Source organism: Symphalangus syndactylus, chromosome 5 (genome assembly GCF_028878055.3).
Source record: "Symphalangus syndactylus isolate Jambi chromosome 5, NHGRI_mSymSyn1-v2.1_pri, whole genome shotgun sequence".
In the NCBI taxonomy this organism is placed as follows: domain Eukaryota; kingdom Metazoa; phylum Chordata; class Mammalia; order Primates; family Hylobatidae; genus Symphalangus; species Symphalangus syndactylus.
The window spans coordinates 42,369,207-42,382,373 of record NC_072427.2 but is presented as its reverse complement, the minus strand read 5'-3'; the positions used below and the strand labels follow the sequence as shown (position 1 = coordinate 42,382,373).

The window sequence follows — 13,167 nt, the reverse complement described above, 5'->3', positions numbered from 1 at the left end:
AGGCTGGAGTACAGTGGTGCAATCACAGCTCACTGCAGCCTCAATCTCCCAGGCTCAACTGATCCTCCCATCTCAGTCTCCCTAATAGCAGGAACTGCAGGTATGCACCACCATGTCCAGCAAATTTTTGTATTTACCATAGAGACAGGGTTTCACCACGTTGCCCAGACTGATCTTGAACTCCTGGGCTCAAGCCATTATCCCACCTTGGCCTCCCCAAGTGCTGAGATTCTAGGCGTGAGCTACTCTGCCTGGCCAAAAGTTCTATTTACAATTTTTAAAAATATCTTCAACAGATTATAGTAAGTTTGTTACTTGCTATTATACAGTTATCCAACTATAACATTCAAGTTTTGTTTCACAAGTTTCATTTTATCCTAACACAAACTTCTCACTCCCCAAGCCACAATGTCATCATTATCATCATTTTAAGATCTGAAAATCTGAATTTAAAAAATTTTAAAAGATCGGCTCCTTCAATATACCCAGCCCTTTTTTTTTTTCCTATTTCAAATATTAGGGAGTATTTAGTATGACTGTTTTAGGGGAAAAAATGCTTGGGACGTCGGAATTGTATTACTATTTATTATTTGCACCCTCTACTAACCCAATCCAGTCCAATCACCAACACATCCTCCAAAATTCCTTTAAATTGAGATTTTCAAGAGATGTTTATATTAACAAGCAGATTAAGTAACGCATTTACATTTGCTTTCTCTTCCATGCAACATCAGGGTGCCTGCATTGGAAATGGAATACATGACCAGCAAATGAATGGATGTGTCACATGCAAACAGCATGACTGGAATTTAAGAAGCAAAATGATAAGAACCTTAGGGAAAGCAAAATTCACAAAAGTTTGGAATTACAGGAGGCCTTAATAGGCCATTTAATCCATTCCAATAACAACAACCCCAGATGACAATCTATCCTATTTTTAAAAGGCTCCAGATTTCCAACCTCCCTAGATACCTCATTCTGCCATACAACCTTGTCAGGTGATTTGGGGGAAATATTATGACTGTTCTTTGCCCTACCTAATGCTATCTTTTCTCAAATAATATAGCAATACATCTTAACTCACTTCCAAGATATATAAATGTGTATAGGTGCAAAATACATATGTGTGTGTGTGTTTGTGTATATATATGTATATATATACACACATATATACGTACATTAATGCATAAGACAGGCACCTAGGACACTGAATTTTGCTTGTATAAGCACAGGGTATGGAAACACATATATCAAAGGGACATACTCATCCCACACTAATCACAACAGGCACTATGAAACTAACAATGTCACAGAACAATTTTGGTCTAAAAATATCCAGTAGAAATCAATTTCATAAAACCTTGAGGTAAATAGGTTTCTTCCCACTATGAATAATCAAAGTTTCTTTGCCTTCTACAAATACTGCCCCATGCTGAGCAACCACCACTGGCAGAATTTTAAAAATATAACACATACATAGGTACTAGATCCAAATAGACAATGTTTTAACGTTTGATTTTTCAAACCACTTAGCTAACAATCATTTTGGAAAAGGGCCCAATGAAAAAGATAGTGATGGCAGAGTTCAGCCAGTGATAATGAACCAGTAGCCAGTTTTAATCCAGCAGGCCAGAGAACTGATTCAAATAAAACAAATCATTTTTGGAACAAATATAGAATGAGGAAGTCCTAAGCAAGGATAAAAAAAAAAAAAAAATGTGTCTGTTAGGAAATACACCAAAATGTTAACCATGAAATGCCACCTCTGGAGATGGAATTACAGAGATGGGTTAGTTTGTTCAGATTTGTTATTCCTATCATTTAATTATCCCTATATTCTAAGTATTATAGACATTTCTTAAACTAAGACAAATCTGTCCCTGTATTTCACAGCTCTCTAAGATAACATGTCTTTTACATAACCTCCTGGGAGAGGTGGTACAAGCTCCTGTCCTCCTCGTGTCTCCCAGTAACATGCCACCCATCACAGAACAGACTTCACCATGTTCCCCGGGGTAGCTCCTGTCATCACCATCATCATCCTCATCTCACGCTGAAGACTAAACAATGCGCCCCGCCTCGCCTCCCGGTTGCAAAGGCTTTATAATTTGTTGTTTTATTGGGGCGGGAGATTTGGAGAAAGGTTTAGCAGAGGATGAGCTGCCCCCACCCAAAGGCAGAGGAGAGGAGGAAGACACGTCGTCCCAGCCTCCACCCCGCTAAATGCGGCCGGCGCCTGGGGACATCGGGGTCGCGGCACTCCCCGGACCCTGAGAGGGAGTCGGCCGCCGCCCGCGGACCGAGCCCCAGCCGGGGCTGAGGAGCTGGTCAGGGGATAAAGGAATGAGGCAGAAAGAGACGCGACCACCGCGGGGCCGGGGCACAGACACTGTAAGCCGCTGGAGGGGCGGGTCCCTCGGCCCTCTCCGCGGGCGCCTCGGCTTCTACGCTGCTCCAAGGCGCCCAGGCGGCAGAAGGCCTCTAGAGCCGGGGACCCGGGGGGGCCGCGCTGCGCCGCGAGGGCTCCCCCAGCTCGCCTGCCGCCCACCCGGGACCCCAGCAGCCCCGCTCGGCTGCAGTCCCAAAACGGCCCCGGCCGGCCCTGCGCGGCCGGCAAAGGACACACACACACAGGACCAGGAGAACAGAAGATGATGCGTTACCGTACGTGGCTCTGGAGCTGGCGGGGTGGGGCGCGGCTCCGGCGACCCGAGCCCGGCTCCGCAGAGGCTGCGGCGGTCGCGTCCTTTATTTTTGCTGCTGCAGCAGCGACTTGTCAAAGGGAAAGACGTAAGAGGCGGCGGCAGCGGCGGCGGCAGGCGAGTCTCACGAGATTTGGGCGGAACTCTCGCGCAGCCGGGAGCCCTCGCCCCGCCCAGCAGGCCCAGCGCGGGAGGTGAAAGGGGAACGGAGAGGAAGGCGGTTGAGGTGTAGCCGGGGGTTGAGCGAAAAGGGGAAGGGGATTTGGGAGCGAGGGGAGCCAAGCTAGGTGCTGGGGACACTTTGCCACGGCGCGGCCCTCACCCTTTCGCCGTCGCGGAATCCGGGCAGCCCCGACCGCCTGCGGGGAGTCGGGACCTGACTCCACAGATGAAGCACAATTGGGGGCGTTTCACTAAGGGTGGTGAGGAGTGGGGGGGCCATGGGGTGCCCCCCCTTTTCCTCGTGGTGGGCAGGGAAGACCCCGCCGCCGCGGCTCAGGGACACGTGTTACAGCCGGCGGCAGGGCCAGGGCCACACCCCTTTATCTCCGTCGCGCACCAGGCGCCCCACGCTCTTTATCTCTCATCGCAGCGGGCCCCGGCCCTCCGGCCGGCCAAGTTCAATCACATAAAAGCGTTTCACTTGACCTACTCTTCCACCTTGTTCATGTCTTTGCGCCTTACGGGACTGCCAGAACCCTGCCGATGCCAGGGCCTGGCTCCTCGGTTTTCTTTTCTGCTTGGGAACACTGAGTGAAGTGTCCTTTGGGTGACTTACATCCTTGATCATGACCTCGACCTCCAAGTGAAACCCCATGAGGGGAAGGACACGGACTGGCTCAGTCCTCACCGTATCCGCAGCGCCTAACATAGGTCCAAGTGGACATTAAATTGTTGAATGAATGCCCCATCTCCATCTTACTCCTTCTGTACCTGGTTTTACTCCTGGACTCGCGCCTTTCCAGCCACTTTCATGGTGTCTTTCCTTCCAGGTATTCTAACGAGCACCAATTAAACTGACCGATGACTTGGGGACAAAAAATAGAGTTGGCCTCTGTCTTCCAGAAGTTTGCAATCCAATTGGAGGTGTAGGAGAAGCACACAAACATACAAGCCATGAATGTGTCACTAATGTGAGAAATTACGGTATAGACAGAGGAGGGGAGTGCTTTCCCATGATTAAATTAGATATATGTTTGTGTGTCACATGAGGCAGTTTAGTCCAAGAGTTAGGAGCCATGTGCTTCACTGTCAGACACTGGTGGGAATTCTGGAATCCCACTTACCCCAGGTGTGTGACCTTGGGCAAGTTGCTTGACCTCTCTGAACCTCAGCTCCTTATGTGTCAATTTATAATACCAGTTCTTATTATCACAAGGTTCCTCTGAGGAGTCAAATATGTGTAAAGCTCACATACGGCACATATTAAGTACTCATTAAATGATGGGTCTTATGTGTGTAGCTTTTAAGTTTCTATGTATAAAATGTGTATTTCTGGTAAACGATGTAAGGGAGTAGCTACATGAGGAGTGATGTCATTGTTGCTAGTGCTTTATGATCTGGGTATTGTGTATGAAGCGCACTCAAAAGCAACAAGCTTTTTGTCATCCTTTTAACTTGTTGATGTAGTCATCTACATCACTCACAAATATGATATTATGTCTTTCTTGAATTTGTAAAATTGTACTGGTTTTGCCCACTTTTTCTTTTTTCTTTTTTTTGAGACAGAGTTTTGCTTTTGTTGCCCAGGCTGGAGTACAATCGTACCATCTTGGCTCACTGCAACCTCCGCCTCCCAGGTTTAAGCAATTCTCCTGCCTCAGCCTCCCAAGTAAATAGGCATGTGCCACCATGCCTGGCTAATTTTTGTATTTTTAGTAGAGATAGGGTTTCACCATGTTGGCCAGGCTGGTCTCGAACTCCTGACCTCGTGATCTGCCTGCCTTGGCCTCCCAAAGTGCTGGGATTACAGGGGTGAGCCACGGTGCCCGGCTTGGTTTTACCCATTCTATTTCAAGAAAAGGACTGCTTACTTTAAAGACCAATCAAGAGACTACCTCTTTTACCCTCTCCTTAGCTTCCACCCTCAGAGCTGTGTGTAAAAGAGAATTGAATACAATTGTGTTCAGTTGCATACAATTAGCAAATACTGTTAGTGTCAGCAAGTGAGCCCTAACTACTAGCCAACCTCACCTTGACCACGCCACTCTTTCCCAAAACAGTTTCTTTCTTTCTTTCTTTTTTCTGTTTGAGGTGGAGTCTTACTCTGCTGCTCAGGCTAGAGTGCAGTGGCGTGATCTTGGCTCACTTCAACCTCTGTCTCCCGGGTTCAAGCGATCCTCCTGCCTCAGTCTTCCTAGTAGCTGGGATTACAGGTGTGCTGCACCACGCCCCGCTAATTTTTTTGTATTTTAGTAGAGACAGGGTTTCACCATGTTGCCCAGGCTGCTCTTGAACTCCTGACCTCAAATGATCTGCCTGCCTCGGCCTCCCAAAGTGCTGGGATTACAGGCATGAGCCACCACACCGTGCCAAAACACTGTTTCATACTCAAATCAGCATATCCTAGAACCTTGTTGTCAGCATTATTCTCCCAACTCCACCAGTTCATTTTATTCAGATTTCCCTAAAGAAAAATGTTGGAGATGGGAGGAGTGGATAGAGGGATCTCAGAGCCACGGCCAAGTCCTCATCTTCACAAGCCCTTGGTCTGATAGCCCTCTGAGCAGCACACCCTGGCCATACCAGTCAGCCACATCTTCCTCCCCTCACATATGTCACCCCCACTTCATGCCTCATATTTCACAGTACTACACCACAGCTGGGAGGTCCCAGGCAAAGGAACTGGAGAATCAACAGTAGAATATATATATTTTTCATCTCTCATCTTCATACAGGAAATGTGCAGCTCCTAAATAAAAATTAGGGCTAAGTTGGAAGTGAAGAAATCTAGCAGAGCAGTTAAGTGTGGAGGCAGAGCAGCAGGGGTAAACGGACACTGGGAGTAAGTTTGTGTTGCCCTTGGCACTCGGCTCAGGAAACATCACTCTGAAAACAGAAAAGAGCTCCAGAGCAGGAATCCATGGACATGAGTTCTGGTAGCTCCAGAAATTGCAGCCTAGTTGCCCTGCCATTACACAGTCTTTCTGAGCCTAGTCTCACATCTGTAAATAGGGGTAATAATAAAACCCACTGCCTGCCAGGGAGTCAAATAACATAAGAAAGTACTTTGTAACCATATTTATAGCACTATTTAAATGTGAGGTATGATTATTCATTCATTCATTCATTTAACAGATCTTTGTGGAATGCCTATCATAAGTCAGGCATTGTGCAAGGCACTAAATATACTATTGAACAAGCTTAAATACTGCCCTCAAGGAGCTTATGGTTTAATGGGAGGAGAGAGGGAAGAAAACAGATCATTACAATATCACATGAGGAGAGTGCAAGTGATAAAGGTACAGTGGGAGGGAGCAAGCAAACCAGAAGAAGTACAAAAAGAGCTGAAAGCCTTTTTGGAGGAGGTTTAGAAAACATACATAATGGGCCAGGCACAGTGGCTCATGCCTGTAATCCCAGCACTTTGGGAGGCTGAGGCGGGCAGATTACCTGAGGTCAGGAGTTCAAGACCAGTCTGGCCAACATGGCAAAAGTCCATCTCTATTTAAAAAATACAAAAATTAGCCAGGCGTGGTGGTGGGCACCTGTAATCCCAGCTACTCAGGAGGCTGAGGCAGGGAGAATTGCTAGAACCCGGGAAGCAGAGGTTGCAGTGAGCGGAAATCGCACCACTGAACTCCAGCCTGGGTGACAGAATGAGATTCTGTCTCAAAAAAAAAGCATCCATAATGAAGATTCAGCACATTTCATGAAGAGTGATTCCTAAATCAACTCCAAAATAACTTCAACAAATTGCTCTGTTGTGGGCTGTGAATTCGCCTTAGTTCTAATACAAATCATATCTCCTAAACCATTAGAAAAAGAGTCTTTGATGCGGATTCATTATATACACTCTTAGCTTTGAAGAAAGATGGAATTAATGGAGAGAAAAATTAGTGGTATCTTAATTAGAAACATGTTGTTCTTACAGCTTGTGTTTAAACACCAGAAAAAGAATTCATTCCACCTCACGTACTTGGTCCCCAGTAGTTCCCTTCAGCCACTCTTTTGATCCAGGTAATATTGCAGATCAGAGCCTAAGAGGCATTTCCAAAATATGATAACACATACCTTATTTTCATTTATGGTTTATTTATACAGATGGTCCCTGACTTCTGATTTTTCAACCTTACAATGGTGTGAAAGCAATATGCATTCAGTAGAAACTGTACTTCGAATTTTGAATTTTTATCTTTTCCCAGGCAATATGATATTCTTCTACAGTCTTGGGCAGTGGCAGCAAGCTACAGCTCCCAGTCAGCCATGCAATCACCAACACTATAGTGTCCTGTTTTGCCAGATGATTTTGTCCAGCTGTAGGCTAATGTAAGTGTTGTGGGCACTTCAAATTAGGGTGGGCTAAGCTATGATGTTCAATAGGTTAATTGTATTAAATGCATTTTTTACTTTTTTGTTGTTGTTGAGACATACTTTTGTTGTTGTTATTGTTGTTGTTGCAGTCACAGTTCACTGAAGCCTCTACCACCCAGGCTCAAGCAATCCTCCCACCCCAGCCTCCCAAATAGCTGGGACTATAGGCACATGCCATCACGCCCAGCTAATTTTTTTTTATTTTTTTATTTTTAGTAGAGATGAGGTCTGTTATGTTGTTCAGGATGGTCTTGAATTCTTGGACTCAAGCAGTCCTCCCACCTCAGCCTCCCAAAATGCTGGGATCACAAGCATGAGCCACCACGCCTGGCCTGACTTGATTTATGATGGGTTTATTGGGACATAACCCCATCATATGTGGAGGAGCATCTGTACTCTGCTTCTTTACAAAAGGCTTTGAGATAGCTATTAACACTTTATTCATAATCATATTCCCTACAAAGAAACTCCAAGAGAGTGTATCGGTCCATCATTTCTCACAATTATTGAGTGCCTTCCATGTGTAAGACATTATGCTAGAACTATAAGCTGTAGGAAGTATGTCCATGCCCTTTAGGGGTCTGAAAACTATAGATGGAGATATATATCCATGAAAATATAGCTAAATAATAAACAATTCTATCCCTTTATCCTTATAGTCTATTCTATCTCTTTATATTTCCTATTGGTTGTATGAGCAAAATTATAAAGTTAGGTGCCCAACTTCTGAAACTTGTTCACTCTATGCTGCTGCTTTTCCAGAGAAGCAGGATATCAAAGAATGGCAAGATTTTAACTTGATATTTATAGATCTATAATAGGTATTTTAGTAGGTCTTCTTGAATACCTCATCTTTTAAACAGAGCACAACCATGACAGTTTTCTCTCGGTACAGGTAAAATTTGAAATTGGCTAAACCTAAAGACTAATTTAAATGAATTCTGGAAGACAAAGACTTGCACAAAAAAATAGCCTTTGATAAAAAGCAATATGATACAAGGTAAAAGAAAGTACAGAAAAAAAAAATAAATATTCCCAGAACTGAGAAGAGACTCCTGGAGAGAATTTCATCCAGGTGGTAGAATTTGGGAGGGTAGCTGACAGCTAAATACAAAAAGTTACATATTCTGATAATAAGGTATTCATAAAACACCAACCTCCAAGCCACAAAAGTTGCCTAGAATTTTTGTTAAAGTGTATCTACATATGAAAACACATTCGTTGCCTCCTATCTCACTAACAGATAATTGATCTGCCAAAGAGGTTTGATGGGAAGTAGGGATACTAAAAATAGGATCGTAAGATTGACAGTTGGTTCTTTGGGAAACAGAGTTCTTTCTTGCTAAATGCAAACCTTCTAGGGTTTCTATTTGAAATCCATATCCCAAAATCAAATATTACATACACTAGGACAACCCACCATCTAAACAGTGTTAAAGACTTCCCTTTCTAGCTGTTTCTTAGACCTACAATGCAATAACCATTTTTAGATAAATTATTTTTACAACAGTTAGTGTTGTTTCATCAAAACACAATACCCTGGGGCAGACACAGATGAACATTTTCTCACTCAGCAGCAGGGAATGGAATGTTGATGCTGGGGAAAGAAAATGAAGCTACAGGGAGAAAAGCCTACTATGTAGGGAGAAGGGAAAGAAGAAGGGAACTAACAGTGACAGAGTGCTATCCATGCCAAACACTGTGGTAGCACACTGAGAACAAGATGAACTAGGCACACCTTTGTTCTGTAAAGAAAGTAATAAGAAGCTTATATAAATAATTTTACCTTTTTTCCACATGCTGTCAAGCCTCAGGATATATAAATAATCGTAACACAAGTTAGAAAGCTGTGAGCACAACGAGAAGTATGTATCCCTTTTTCTCCTTTCAAAAAAGGACTGGGGGGCTTAGACGAGGTATAGTTAAATTACAGCAGGTTGGATCAGGGACAGTTAATGAGAAATGGGTTTTTTTGTTTGTTTGGTTTTGGTTTTTTTGAGACAGAGTCTCGCTCTGTTACCCAGCCTGGAGTGCAGTGGCGCTATTTTGGCTCATTGCAACCTTCGCCTCCCAAGTTCAAGCTATTCTCCTGCCTCAGCCTCCCGAGTAGCTGCGATTACAGTAATGCACCACCAGTCCCGGCTAATTTGTTTTGTATTTTTAGTAGAGACGGGGTTTCACCATGTTGGCCAGCCTGGTCTTGAGCTCCTGACCTCAAATGATCCGCTTGTCTCTTTCTCCCAAAGTGCTGGGATTACAGGTGTGCACCCTGCCAGAAATGGATTCTTAAAGGTTGAGTGGTTAAATCTGGATAGTGGGAATAGGGCACATTCTAGGCACAAGAAACAGGATAAGCAAAAGTGTTCTCAGGATCAGCAGGCAGTCCAGTTTAGTTGTAGCTCTGTGGTGCTTATGTTTTCCAAGACTCTTGGTTGCAAGTGACAGAAACCCAGCCTGAACTTGCTTAGGCAAAAGTGAAGAAGAATCAGCTCAAGAGATCCAAAAAAGGGTTTAAATATTAAGCTGGGATAGGGCAATGAGCCAAGGCTTCAGGAACTTCTGGAGCCAGGAACTCTCTTGCTTCTTTGCTCACCTTGCTGCCTTGGCTTCAATTTATCTGAACACAGACTGGCTTCCTTCATATGGCTGGATATATGGCACCCCTTAGCTTTACATCTTATCATTTCCACCCCTAGAATGGGAATAACATTCTTAAGTTTGAAAAAAATCCTGTGAGAAGAGTGCTAATTGGCCAGCCTTGGATCAGTGCCCATCCTTAGACCAATCCCAGGGGGCCCAAGGGAGGGGCAGAGCATAGTAAAAGAGAAAGTGGGTGATGGGGTAGGGAAAGCAGTCTTGTGAGGCTGTGTTTGGAGAACTGATAAGGACTGAAAGATTGCAACTTTACAAGAAGCATATCAACAGGGGAGGAAACATATTGGCCCAAAATTACGGTAACATCTGCTGCACTACCAGGTTAAAATGAGGTTGAAAATTTTACGGCATTGTTCAAATTACTAACGTTTCATCATTTCAGTCAAGATATGAAACAGAGTGGATCGCTCATACTGGCTTAATGACAATAGGACCTGGAATCCTTCAATTATCTAGCCAGATGACTTTGGGTGAACATCTTAACCAACCTGAGCCTCAATTTCCTCACTGAAAAATAATACTAATAATTATAGCTAACATCTATTGAATCTTGGTGTTCTAAGCACTTTTCAAATATTTAATCTTCAAAACAAACCTATAAGGCTCTATAAATCTGATACAATAATCCCCATTCACAAGGTTATTGTAAAGATTAAAACCCATCTAAGATGCATGGCCTGGACTGGGTGTGGTGGTTCACGCCTGTAATCCCAGCACTTTGGGAGGCCAAAGCGGGTGGATCGCTTGAGGTCAGGAGTTCGAGACCATCCTGGCCAACATGGTGAAACCCTGTCTCTACTAAAAATACAAAAAGCCAGGCATGGTGGCAGGCCCCTGTAATCCCAGCTACTCAGGAGGCTGAGGCAGGAGAATCGCTTGAACCCAGGAGGCAGTGGTTGCAGTGAGCCAAGATCGTGCCACTGCACTCCAGCCTGAGCAGCAATAGTCAAACTCTATCTCAAAAAAACAATACAAAACAACAACAACAACAACAAAAACGCATAGACCAATTGCCTGGCACACAGCCAGCCCTGAATACATCATAATTTTTAATGATCTGTTGTCCAAAAAAGGAAACTCTGCATTTCCTGATTGCCTCGGGAACCAAAAGCTTTGAAAAAACAAAAACAACAAATGGAAGGATAAGACTCTAGACTCTGTGACTCCTTATCTCTGACATAGAAGGGGGTGGATAGGGTACGACTTAATAGGGACTAAAGTAAGTCACGAGGAGAGCTGCTAAAAAACAAACAGAAAGTAGCAAATTGAGAAGTGTGATAGTAGAATGTCAAGCAAATGAGAGTGGCCTATGTTTTTGGTTCTTTTTTCTTGCAGGATAGAACTTTCCAAAAAATGCCCATCTGTAAAGCTGAGCCATTTAAAGTTCTCATGTCTTTGACCTGAATGCTGTCAAACGACTCAGATTATTCAACCAAGGACAGGAACTAACACTCATTGGCAAAATCCATTGTGTTTGGGCTCTGTGCTGAGCCCTTTATACACAGCTGACCCTTGAACAATACAAGGGCTGGGGGACTAACCACACCCCACCCCTGCAGTCAAAAATTAATGTATAACTTTTGATTCCCCCAAAACTTAACTACTGATATCCTACTGTTGACCAGAAGCCCTACTAATAACATTAAACAGTCTATTAATATGTATTTTATACGTTATGTGTATTATATACTGTATTCTTACAATGAAGCAACCTAGAGAAAAGAAAACATGATAAAGATAATCATAAGGAGGCTGGGCACAGTGGCTCACACCTGTAATCCCAGCACTTTGTGGGGCTGGGACAGGGGATCACTTGAGGCCAAGAATTCAAGACAATCTAGGCAGCATAGCAAGACAATGACTTTACAAAAAATTTTAAAAATTAGCTGAGTGTGGTGGCACACACCTATAGTCCCAGCTACTTGGGAGGCTGAGGCGGGAGGATTGCTTGAGCTCAGGAGTTTGAGGCTCTAGTGAGCTATGATTGCACCACTGCACTCCAGCCTGGGTGACAGAGTGACACTCTGTCTCTAAAAAAAAGAAAGAAAAAATAAATTATTTTCTGCAGGTCACCAGCTAGTAAGTAGCAAGGCTGGGTTCAAACACAGATCTGTCTCACTTCAAAGCCTAGAATACAAAAAAAAATCGTACTTCCTTACCAGAGTGAGATGTTCAAGGCATGAGTACTACCAAAATCTGAGAAAACTGATGAAAGAATAGGCCCTTCCTAACCTGTCTTTCTCCTACCCTTTCTCCTGTGTTCATCCCCCTTACACACCACCTCCTGGCTGCCCAGGTCTGGAGACTTTCCCCAAGGACTATCTTCTCATCAAAATATATCTGTCCTGTTCTACTCTTCACCATAGTGATATTGCATTGTAAACAATTGATTTGCCCTTCCCTCTAGTTCACACATTTTTGCATTCTAAGTTGGACTTCCTGGGAGTATTGAACAATATTAAGAAATAACTCAAAAGATGGAAATTTCAGAACCTGGAAAAGGGACATGGATAAAATCAAAGCTGTTTACAGAGAAGTAGGCCTCTGAGAGTTCGCCAGATTGTACCATGTAGATCTTCACAAACATACACATACACACCCCCGGCTGTGAGTTCCCTGAGAGCTGAAACTGGGGCTGTCTTGTTCAGTGCCTGGAAATCGATAAATATATGATGAATCAATGATATCTGAAATACACAACTGCACTTTATTTCCCTGGGCCTCAGACTAACCCATCACATGGGCCAATTGTTCCAGGTGACAGGATTTGTATTCATCTTTAGCAAAATACCCCTTCCTATCCCCTCTCTTAGTGAGCCCTGCTGACCCTCCAAAAGGTCAGAAAGAACCAAGCCTCAGTGAATGACAATGACCCCCATAATTGTGAAATGTGGAATAAAGCTTTCAAGAGCACTGAGAGAATGAAGACGAACAGGTTTGCCTGTGTGTGGTGGTGAATGTGAGTTACTGCAGACAGTTAAAGCAATCACCAAAAACCCAGCGAAACCAGCAGTTCCTTGAGAAACATTCACTAGCCTCATGAGGATCTACAGATATGTAGATGGACTCTCCTGGTTGCAAAGGGGGAACATTACTGGTTCACATCACTGGAAATTCCATGATATATCCAGCTTCAGAAATGTCTGGATGCAGATAATCAAACAAGATCATCATGGACTTTATGTCTCACTATATCTCTAGGCACTGCATTCCTTCGGAATGGCTTCATTCCCTAGCAGCTCTGTCTCTCTCTCTGCATAGAGAAGGATCATGGCAC

The 13,167-nt window shown here is 43.9% G+C and overlaps 1 protein-coding gene across 19 annotated transcripts in view; it reads right to left on the bottom strand.

The window, feature by feature from the left end:
* Positions 1–2,830, bottom strand: part of HERC1 (HECT and RLD domain containing E3 ubiquitin protein ligase family member 1) — a 254,678-nt gene extending 251,848 nt beyond the window's left edge. For 12 of the 19 annotated variants that reach the window (XM_055278211.2, XM_055278206.2, XM_063638837.1 and 9 more), the window contains exon 1: positions 2,664–2,797. The gene's annotated coding sequence lies outside the window, so the exon portion shown is untranslated. Of the gene's footprint in view, positions 1–2,663 lie in introns of all 19 variants that reach the window. The other 7 variants (XM_055278203.2, XM_063638842.1, XM_063638840.1 and 4 more) reach the window with 6 other exon arrangements.
* Between the last annotated feature and the right edge of the window lie 10,337 nt (positions 2,831–13,167).